This window comes from Triticum dicoccoides, chromosome 6A (genome assembly GCF_002162155.2).
Source record: "Triticum dicoccoides isolate Atlit2015 ecotype Zavitan chromosome 6A, WEW_v2.0, whole genome shotgun sequence".
In the NCBI taxonomy this organism is placed as follows: domain Eukaryota; kingdom Viridiplantae; phylum Streptophyta; class Magnoliopsida; order Poales; family Poaceae; genus Triticum; species Triticum dicoccoides.
This window is the reverse complement of record NC_041390.1, coordinates 15,370,519-15,382,185: the sequence shown is the minus strand read 5'-3', so window position 1 is coordinate 15,382,185 and position 11,667 is coordinate 15,370,519.

The following is an 11,667-nucleotide window of genomic DNA, read 5'->3' as shown; positions in this document are numbered from 1 at the left end:
TAGTGCCGAACGGACGGCACCTCCGTGTTCAACACACGTACAGCCCGATGACGTCTCCTACGCCTTGATCCAGCAAGGGGAGAAGGAGAGGTTGGGGAAGACTCCATCCAGCAGCAGCACGACGGCGTGGTGATGGTGGAGGAGCGCGGGACTCCAGCAGGGCTTCGCCAAGCACTACGAGAGACAAGGAGGGAGAGAGGTAGGGCTGCGCCAAGAGGGAGAGCAAATCACATGTCTTGGGTGTTGGAAATATGCCCTAGAGGCAATAATAAATTGGTTATTATTATATTTCCTTGTTCATGATAATCGTTTATTATCCATGCTAGAATTGTATTGATAGGAAACTCAGATACATGTGTGGATACATAGACAACACCATGTCCCTAGTAAGCCTCTAGTTGACTAGCTCGTTGATCAATAGATGGTTACGGTTTCCTGACCATGGACATTGGATGTCATTGATAACGGGATCACATCATTAGGAGAATGATGTGATGGACAAAGACCCAATCCTAAGCCTAGCACAAGATCATGTAGTTCGTATGCTAAAGCTTTTCTAATGTCAAGTATCATTTCCTTAGACCATGAGATTGTGCAACTCCTGGATACCGTAGGAGTGCTTTGGGTGTACCAAACGTCACAACGTAACTCGGTGACTATAAAGGTGCACTACGGGTATCTCCGAAAGTGTCTGTTGGGTTGGCACGAATCGAGACTGGGATTTGTCACTCCGTGTAAACGGAGAGGTATCTCTGGGCCCACTCGGTAGGACATCATCATAATGTGCACAATGTGATCAAGGAGTTGATCACGGGATGATGTGTTACGGAACGAGTAAAAGAGACTTGCCGGTAACGAGATTGAACAAGGTATCGGGATACCGACGATCGAATCTCGGGCAAGTATCGTACCGCTAGACAAAGGGAATTGTATACGGGATTGATTAAGTCCTTGACATCGTGGTTCATCCGATGAGATCATCGTGGAACATGTGGGAGCCAACATGGGTATCCAGATCCCGCTGTTGGTTATTGACCAGAGAGTCATCTCGGTCATGTCTGCATGTCTCCCGAACCCGTAGGGTCTACACACTTAAGGTTCGGTGACGCTAGGGTTGTAGGGATATGTATATGCAGTAACCCGAATGTTGTTCGGAGTCCCGGATGAGATCCCGAACGTCACGAGGAGTTCCGGAATGGTCCGGAGGTAAAGAATTATATATAGGGAGTGCTATTTCGGCCATCGGGACAAGTTTCGGGGTCACCGGTATTGTACCGGGACCACCGGAAGGGTCCCGGGGGTCCACCGGGTGGGGCCACCTGCCCCGGGGGGCCACATGGGCTGTAGGGGGTGCACCTTGGCCTATATGGGCCAAGGGCACCAGCCCCAAGAGGCCCATGTGCCAAGAATCAAGGGAGAGGAAGAGTCCTAAAAGGGGAAGGCACCTCCGAGGTGCCTTGGGGAGGAGGGACTCCTCCCTGGCCGCACCCTTCCTTGGAGGAAGGGCCAAGGCTGCGCCTCCCCCCTCTCCCTTGGCCCTATATATAGTGGGGGGAAGGGAGGGCAGCCCAACCTAAGCCCTGGCGCCTCCCTCTCCCTCCCATGACACATCTCCCTCCTCTCGCAGCGCTTGGCGAAGCCCTGTTGGAATCCCGCTACTTCCACCACCACGCCGTCGTGTTGTTGGATCTCCATCAACCTATCCTCCCCCTTGCTGGATCAAGAAGGAGGAGACGTCGCTGCTCCGTACGTGTGTTGAACGCGGAGGTGCCGTCCGTTCGGCGCTAGGATCATCGGTGATTTGGATCACGACGAGTACGACTCCATCAACCCCGTTCTCTTGAACGCTTCCGCGCGCGATCTACAAGGGTATGTAGATCCACTCCTCCCTCGTTGCTAGATGACTCCATAGATAGATCTTGGTGACACGTAGGAAAATTTTGAATTTATGCTACGTTCCCCAACAGTGGTATCAGAGCTAGGTCTATGCGTAGTTTCTATGCACGAGTAGAACACAAAGTAGTTGTGGGCGTTGATTTTGTTCAATATGCTTACCGTTACTAGTCCAATCTTGATTTGGTGGCATTGTGGGATGAAGCGGCCCGGACCGACCTTACACGTACTCTTACGTGAGAATGGTTCCACCGACTGACATGCACTAGTTGCATAAGGTGGCTAGCGGGTGTCTGTCTCTCCCACTTTAGTCGGATCGGATTCGATGAAAAGGGTCCTTATGAAGGGTAAATAGCAATTGGCATATCATGTTGTGGTCTTTGCATAGGTAAGAAACGTTCTTGCTAGAAACCCATAGCAGCCACGTAAAACATGCAAACAACAATTAGAGGACGTCTAACTTGTTTTTGCAGGGTATGCTACGTGATGTGATATGGCCAAAGGATGTGATGAATGATATATGTGATGTATGAGATGATCATGTTCTTGTAATAGGAATCACGACTTGCATGTCGATGAGTATGACAACCGGCAGGAGCCATAGGAGTTGTCTTTATTTATTTATGACCTGCGTGTCAACATAAACGTCATGTAATTACTTTACTTCATTGCTAACCGTTAGTTGTAGAAGTAGAAGTAATAGTTGGTGAGACAACTTCATGAAGACACGATGATGGAGATCATGATGATGGAGATCACGGTGTCATGCCGGTGATGATGATGATCATGGAGCCCCGAAGATGGAGATCAAAAGGAGCAATATGATATTGGCCATATCATGTCACTATTTGATTGCATGTGATGTTTATCATGTTTATACATCTTATTTGCTTAGAACGACGGTAGTAAATAAGATGATCCCTCATTAAAATTTCAAGAAAGTGTTCCCCCTAACTGTGCACCGTTGCGAAAGTTCGTCGTTTCGAAGCACCACGTGATGATCGGGTGTGATAGACTCTTACGTTCGAATACAACGGGTGTTGACGAGCCTAGCATGTACAGACATGGCCTCGGAACACATGCAAAACACTTAGGTTGACTTGACGAGCCTAGCATGTACAGACATGGCCTCGGAACACCAGAGACCGAAAGGTCGAGCATGAGTCATATGGTAGATACGATCAACATGAAGATGTTCACCGATGTTGACTAGTCCGTCTCACGTGATGATCGGACACGGCCTAGTTGACTCGGGTCATGTAATCACTTAGATGACTAGAGGGATGTCTATCTGAGTGGGAGTTCATAAGATGAACTTAATTATCCTGAACATAGTCAAAAGGTCTTCGCAAATTATGTCGTAGCTCGCACTTCAGTTCTACTGTTTAGATATGTTCCTAGAGAAAATTTAGTTGAAAGTTGATAGTAGCAATTATGCGGACTAGGTCCGTAAACTGAGGATTGTCCTCATTGCTTCATAGAAGGCTTATGTCCTTAATGCACCGCTCAGTGTGCTGAACCTCGAACGTTGTCTGTGGATGTTGCGAACATCTGACATACACATTTTGATAACTACGTGATAGTTCAGTTAAACGGTTTAGAATTGAGGCACCGAAGACGGTTTTGAAATGTCGCAAAACATATGAGATGTTTTGAGGGCTGAAATTGGGATTTCAGGCTCGTGCCCACGTCAAAAGGTATAAGACCTCCGACGATTTTCTTAGCCTACAAACTAAGGAGAAAAGCTCAATTGTTGAGCTTGTGCTCAGATTGTCTGAGTACAACAATCATTTGAAACGAGTGGGAGTTGATCTTCCAGATGAGATATTGATGTTTCTCCGAAGTCATTACCACCAAGCTGCTAGAGCTTCGTGATGAACTATAATGTATCAGGGACATATATGATGATCCTTGAGATATTCGCGATGTTTGACACCACAAAAGTAGAAATCAAGAAGGAGCATCAATTGTTGATGGTTGGTGAAACCACTAGTTTCAAGAAGGGCAAGGGCAAAAAGGGATGCTTCATGAAATGGCAAATCAGCTGCTGCTCTAGTGAAGAAACCCAAGGTTGAACCCAAACCCGAGACTAAGTGCTTCTGTAATAAAGGGAACAGCCACTGGAGCAGAATTACCCTAGATACTTGGTAGATAAGAAGGCTGGCAAGGTCGATAGAAGTATATTGGATATACATTATGTTAATGTGTACTTTACTAGTACTCCTAGTAGCACCAGGGTATTAGATACTGGTTCGGTTGTTAAGTGTTAGTAACTCGAAATAAAAGCTACGGAATAAACGGAGACTAGCTAAAGGTGAGCTGACGATATGTGTTGGAAGTGTTTCCAATGTTGATATGATCAAGCATCGCACGCTCCCTCTACCATCGAGATTGGTGTTAAAACCTAAATAATTGTTATTTGGTGTTTTGCGTTGAGCATAGACATGATTGGATTATGTCTATCGCAATACGGTTATTCATTTAAGGAGAATAACGGTTACTCTGTTTATTTGAATAATACCTTCAATGGTCTTGCACCTAAAATGAATGGTTCATTGAATCTCGATCATAGTGATACACATGTTCATGCCAAAAGATATAAGATGGTAATGATAGTACCACCTACTTGTGGCACTGCCACGTAAGTCATATCGGTATAAAACGCATGAAGAAGCTCCATGTTGATGGATCTTTGGGCTCACTCGTTTTTGAAAAGTTTGAGGCATGTGAACCATGTCTATTGGTGTATATGCATGAAGAAACTCCATGCAAATGGAGCGTTTGGACTCACTTGATTTTGAATCACTTGAGACATGCAAATCATACCACATGGGCAAGATGATTGAAAGCCTCGTTTTCAGTAAAATGGAACTAGAAAGCAACTTGTTGGAAGTAATACATTTTGATGTGTGCAGTCCAATGAGTGCTGAGGCATGTAGTGGATATCGTTATGTTCTTACTTCACAGATGATTTGAGTAGATGTTGAGTATATTTACTTGATGAATCACGAGTCTGAATTATTGAAAGGTTCAAGTAATTACAGGGTGAAGTTGAAAGATCGTCGTGACAAGAGGATAAAATATCTATGATATGATCATAGAGATGAATATCTGAATTACGAGTTTGGCACAGAATTAAGACATTGTGAAAATTGTTTCACAACTAATACAGCCTGGAACACCATAGTGTGATGGTGTGTCCGAACATCATAACTGCACCCTATTGGATATGATGCATACCATGATGTCTCTTATCGAATTACCACGATAGTTTATGGGTTAGGCATTAGAGACAACCGCATTCACTTTAAATTGGGCACCACGTAATTCCGATGGGATGACACCGTATGAACTATGGTTTAGAGAAACCTAGGCTACCATTTCTTAAAAGTTCGGGGCTGCGACGCTTATGTGAAAAAGTTTCAGGCTGATAAGCTCGAACCCAAAGCGGATAAATGCATCTTCATAGGACACCCAAAACAGTTGGGTATACCTCCTGTCTCAGATTCGAAAGCAATAAGGGATTGTTTCTAGAATCGGGTCCTTTCTCGAGGAAAAATTTCTCTCGAAAGAATTGAGTGGGAGGATGGTGGAGACTTGATGAGGTTATTGAACCGTCTCTTCAACTAGTGTGTGACAGGGCACAGGGAGTTGTTCCTGTGGCACCTACACCAATTGAAGTGGAAGCTTATGATAGTGATCATGAAACTTCAGATCAAGTCACTACCAAACCTCGTGGGATGACAAGGATGCGTACTACTTCAGAGTGGTACGTGATCCTGTCTTGGAAGTCATGTTGCTAGACAACAATGAACCTACAAGCCATGGAGAAGCGATGGTGGGCCTGGATTCCGATAAATGGCTCGAGGCCATAAAATCCGAGATAGAATCCATGTATGAAAACAAAGTGTAGACTTTGCAAGAACTACTTGATGGTCATAAGGCTGTTAGGTACATATGGATTTTAAAAGGAAGACGGACAATGATGGTAAGTATCACCATTTAGAAGGCTCGACTTGTCGTTAAGATGTTTTCCGACAAGTTCAAGGAGTTGACTACGATGAGACTTTCTCACTCGTAGTGATGCTAAGAGTCTGTTGGAATTATATTAGCAATTACTGCATTATTTGTGAAATCTTGCAGATAGGATGCCAAAAACCATTGTTTCCTCGACGATTTTTGAGGAAAGGTTGTATGTGATACAACCGGAAGGTTTTGTCAATCCTGAAAGATGCTAATAAGTATGCAAAGCTCCAGCAATCCTTCTAAGGACTGGAGTAAGCATCTCGGAGTTGGAATGTATGCTTTGATGAGATGATCAAAGATTTTGGGTGTATACAAAGTTTATGAGAAACTTGTATTTCCAAAGAAGTGAGTGGGAGCACTATAGAATTTCTGATAAATATATGTTATTGACATATTGTTGATCAGAAATGACGTAGAATTTCTGGAAATCATATAGGGTTATTTGGAAAGTGTTTTTCAATGGAAAGCCTGGGTTAAGCTACTTGAACATTGAGCATCAAGATCTATAAGGATAGATCAAAACGCTTAATGGTACTTTCAAATGAGCACATACCTTGACATGATCTTGAAGGTGTTCAAGATGGATCAGTTAAAGAAGGAGTTCTTGCCTGAGTTGTAAGGTATGAAGTTAAGACTTAAAGCTCGACCACGGCAGAATAGAGAGAAAGGACGAAGGTCGTCCCCTATGCTTAAGACATAGGCCCTACAGTATGCTATGTTGTGTACTGCACCTGAAATGTGCCTTGCCATGAGTCAGTCAAGGGGTACAAGAGTGATCCGAGAATGGATCACAAGACAGCGGTCAAAGTTATCCTTAGTAACTAGTGGACTAAGGAATTTTTTCGATTATGGAGGTGGTAAAAGAGTTCATCATAAAGGGTTACGCCGATGCAAACTTTGACACTAATCCAGATTATTCTGAGTAGTAAACTGGATTCGTATAGTAGAATAGTTATTTGGAATAGCTCCAAATGTAGCGTAGTAGTTGCATCTACAAGATGACATAGAAATTTGCGAAGTACATACGGATCTGAAAGATTCAGACCTGTTGACTATAACATCTCTCACAAGCATAACATGATCAAACCCAGAACTCATCGAGTGTTAATCACATGGTAATGTGAACTAGATTATTGACTCTAGTAAACTCTTTGGGTGTTAGTCACATGGGGATGTGACCTTGAGTGTTAGTCACATAGCGATGTGAACTGTATTATTGACTCTAGTGCAAGTGGGAGACTGTTGGAAATATTCCCTAGAGGCAATAATAAATGGGTTATTATTATATTTCCTTGTTCATGATAATCGTTTATTATCCATGCTAGAATTGTATTGATAGGAAACTCAGATACATGTGTGGATACATAGACAACACCATGTCCCTAGTAAGCCTCTAGTTGACTAGCTCGTTGATCAATAGATGGTTACGGTTTCCTGACCATGGACATTGGATGTCATTGATAACGGGATCACATCATTAGGAGAATGATGTGATGGACAAAGACCCAATCCTAAGCCTAGCACAAGATCATGTAGTTCGTATGCTAAAGCTTTTCTAATGTCAAGTATCATTTCCTTAGACCAAGAGATTGTGCAACTCCCGGATACCGTAGGAGTGCTTTGGGTGTACCAAACGTCACAACGTAACTGGGTGACTATAAAGGTGCACTACGGGTATCTCCGAAAGTGTCTGTTGGGTTGGCACGAATCGAGACTGGGATTTGTCACTCCGTGTAAACGGAGAGGTATCTCTGGGCCCACTCGGTAGGACATCATCATAATGTGCACAATGCGATCAAGGAGTTGATCACGGGATGATGTGTTACGGAACGAGTAAAAGAGACTTGCCGGTAACGAGATTGAACAAGGTATCGGGATACCGACGATCGAATCTCGGGCAAGTATCGTACCGCTAGACAAAGGGAATTGTATACGGGATTGATTAAGTCCTTGACATCGTGGTTCATCCAATGAGATCATCGTGGAACATGTGGGAGCCAACATGGGTATCTAGATCCCGCTGTTGGTTATTGACCGCAGAGTCATCTCGGTCATGTCTGCATGTCTCCCGAACCCGTAGGGTCTACACACTTAAGGTTCGGTGATGCTAGGGTTATAGAGATATTAGTATGCGGTAACCCGAAAGTTGTTCGGAGTCCCGGATGAGATCCCGGACGTCACGAGGAGTTCCGGAATGGTCCGGAGGTAAAGAATTATATATAGGAAGTGCTATTTCGGCCATTGGGACAAGTTTCGGGGTCACCGGTATTGTACCGGGACCACCGGAAGGGTCCCGGGGCTCCACCGGGTGGGGCCACCTGCCCCGGGGGGCCACATGGGCTGTAGGGGGTGCGCCTTGGCCTATATGGGCCAAGGGCACGAGCCCCAAGAGGCCCATGTGCCAAGAATCAAGGGGGAGGAAGAGTCCTAAAAGGGGAAGGCACCTCCGGGGTGCCTTGGGGAGGAGGGACTCCTCCCTGGCCGCACCCTTCCTTGGAGGAAGGGCCAAGGCTGCGCCTCCCCCCTCTCCCTTGGCCCTATATATAGTGGGGGGAAGGGAGGGCAGCCCAACCTAAGCCCTGGTGCCTCCCTCTCCCTCCCATGACACATCTCCCTCCTCCCGCAGCGCTTGGCGAAGCCCTGTTGGAATCCCGCTACTTCCACCACCACACCGTCGTGCTGTTGGATCTCCATCAACCTCTCCTCCCCCCTTGCTGGATCAAGAAGAAGGAGACATCGCTGCTCCGTACGTGTGTTGAACGCGGAGGTGCCGTTCGTTCGGCGCTAGGATCATCGGTGATTTGGATCACGACGAGTACGACTCCATCAACCCCGTTCTCTTGAACGCTTCCGCGCGTGATCTACAAGGGTATGTAGATCCACTCCTCCCTCGTTGCTAGATGACTCCATAGATAGATCTTGGTGACACGTAGGAAAATTTTGAATTTATGCTACGTTCCCCAACATTGGGCAGCCCCAAACCTCAAGTATATATAGGGGAAGGGGAGGGGCTGCGCCCCCACCTAGGGTTCCCTCCCTAGAGGTGGCGGCAGCCCCCAGATCCCATCTGGGAGGCGGCCAAGGGGGAGAGAGAGGGGGCGCACCTAGGGTGGGCCTTAGGGCCCATCTGTGCCTAGGGTTTGCCCCCTCTCCTCTTGAGGACGCCTTGGGCCTTGGTGGGAGGCGCCCCAGCCCACATAGGGGCTGGTCCCTTCCCACTTATGGCCCACGCAAGCCTCCGGGGCTGGTGGCCCCTCCCGGTGGACCCTCGGACCCCTCCGGTGGTCCCGGTACACTGCCGGTGATGCCCGGAACACTTCCGGTGGCCAAAACCATACTTCCTATATATCAATCTTTACCTCCGGACCATTCCGGAACTCCTCGTGACGTCCGAGATCTCATCCGGGACTCCGAACAACATTCGGTAACCGCGTACATAGTTTCCCTATAACCCTAGCGTCATTGAACCTTAAGTGTGTAGACCCTACGGGTTCGGGAGTCATGCAGACATGACCGAGACAACTCTCCGGTCAATAACCAACAGCGGGATCTGGATACCCATGTTGGCTCCCACATGCTCCACGATGATCTCATCGGATGAACCATGATGTCAAGGACTTAATCAATCCCGTATACAATTCCCTTCGTCTAGCGGTACGATACTTGCCCGAGATTCGATCGTCGGTATCCCGATACCTGGTTCAATCTCGTTACCGGCAAGTCTCTTTTACTCGTTCCGTAACACATCATCCCGTGATCAACTCCTTGATCACATTGTGCACATTATGATGATGTCCTACCGAGTGGGCCCAGAGATACCTCTCCGTTTACACGGAGTGACAAATCCCAGTCTCGATTCGTGCCAACCCAACAGACAATTTTGGAGATACCTGTAGTATACCTTTATAGCCACCCAGTTACGTTGTGACGTTTGGCACACCCAAAGCACTCCTACGGTATCTGGGAGCTGCACAATCTCATAGTCTAAGGAAATGATACTTGACATTAGAAAAGCTTTAGCATACGAACTACATGATCTTGTGCTAGGCTTAGGATTGGGTCTTGTCCATCATATCATTATCCTAATGATGTGATCCCATTATCAACGACATCCAATGTCCATGGTCAGGAAACCGTAACCATCTATTGATCAACGAGCTAGTCAACTAGAGGCTTACTAGGGACATGGTGTTGTCTATGTATCCACACATGTATCTGAGTTTCCTATCAATACAATTCTAGCATGGATAATAAACGATTATCATGAACAAGGAAATATAATAATAACCAATTTATTATTGCCTCTAGGGCATATTTCCAACAACTCATGACCCGCTTTTGTGCGGGAGAAGACAGTTGGCTAGCTTGCAGTAATAATATGTCAAAGAACCATGGTAATTCGGATACCAAGGATGGCAATAGTAGGTCACGTCGCAACAAACATAAGCACCGCATTAACAGCGATAATACTGAAGATACGGCAGTCAATGCCAGATTCAAAGGCTCTAAACCCGGTCAGCGGAAAAAGCCATTCAAAAGAAGCACTCCGGGCCCGTCCAGTTTGGACCGTATACTCGATCGCTCGTGTCAAATACATGGCACCCCCGACAAGCCAGCCAACCACACCAACAGGGATTGTTGGGTGTTCAAGCAGGCTGGCAAGTTAATTGTCGAAGACAAACATAAGGGGCCACATAGCGATGACGAGGAAGAGCCCCAGCAGCCGAACACCAGAGGACAGAAGAGGTTCCCCCCACAAGTGCGGACGGTGAACATGATATATGCAACCCACATCCCCAAGAGGGAGCGGAAGCGTGCGCTCAGGGACGTATATGCGTTGGATCCAGTTGCCCCAAAGTTCAACCCATGGTCCTCCTGTCCGATCACCTTCGATCGCAGGGACCACCCCACTAGTATCCGTCATGGCGGATTCGCCGCACTGGTCCTAGACCCAATCATTGACGGATTTCACCTCACTCGAGTCCTTATGGATGGCGGCAGCAGCCTGAACCTGCTTTATCAGGACACAGTGCACAAAATGGGTATAGACCCCTCAAGGATCAAACCCACAAAAACGACCTTTAAAGGCGTCATTCTAGGTGTAGAGGCCCATTGTACAGGTTCAATTACACTGGAAGTGGTCTTCGGATCCCTGGATAACTTCCGAAGCGAAGAATTAATCTTTGGTATAGTCCCGTTCCGCAGTGGTTATCATGCACTGCTCGGGCGAACCGCATTTGCGAGATTCAATGCGGTACCGCATTATGCATACCTCAAGCTCAAGATGCCAGGACCTCGTGGGGTTATTACAGTTAATGGAAACACAGAGCGCTCTCTCCGAACGGAGGAGCACACTGCAGCCCTCGCAGCAGAAGTGCAAAGCAGCCTCTCAAGGCAACCCACCAGTTCGGCGTCTCAAGACCCGGACACCTTCAAGCACGCTCGGAGTAATCGGCAACTAGACCGCCTGGCACGATCTGAGCTCGCGTAGCAATGCGGCCCCCACCCCAGTCCCAGCCAAGCGGCAAAATCCGTGCCACGCGTACATAATTACGCATTAAAAATACCATGGGCACAGGTGGGGAGGGGGCACAACTACGGCACGCTCCAAGAGGCGTCCTAAACCGCACTAGGGGCTTCCCGCTTTGTTATTTTTCTCTTTCAGGACTTTAATCTCTGGAAACCTTGTCCGGCAGCATGATTGCCGAACACATGATGCAGCAACCAAGAGAGGCAGAAAGCTACGTC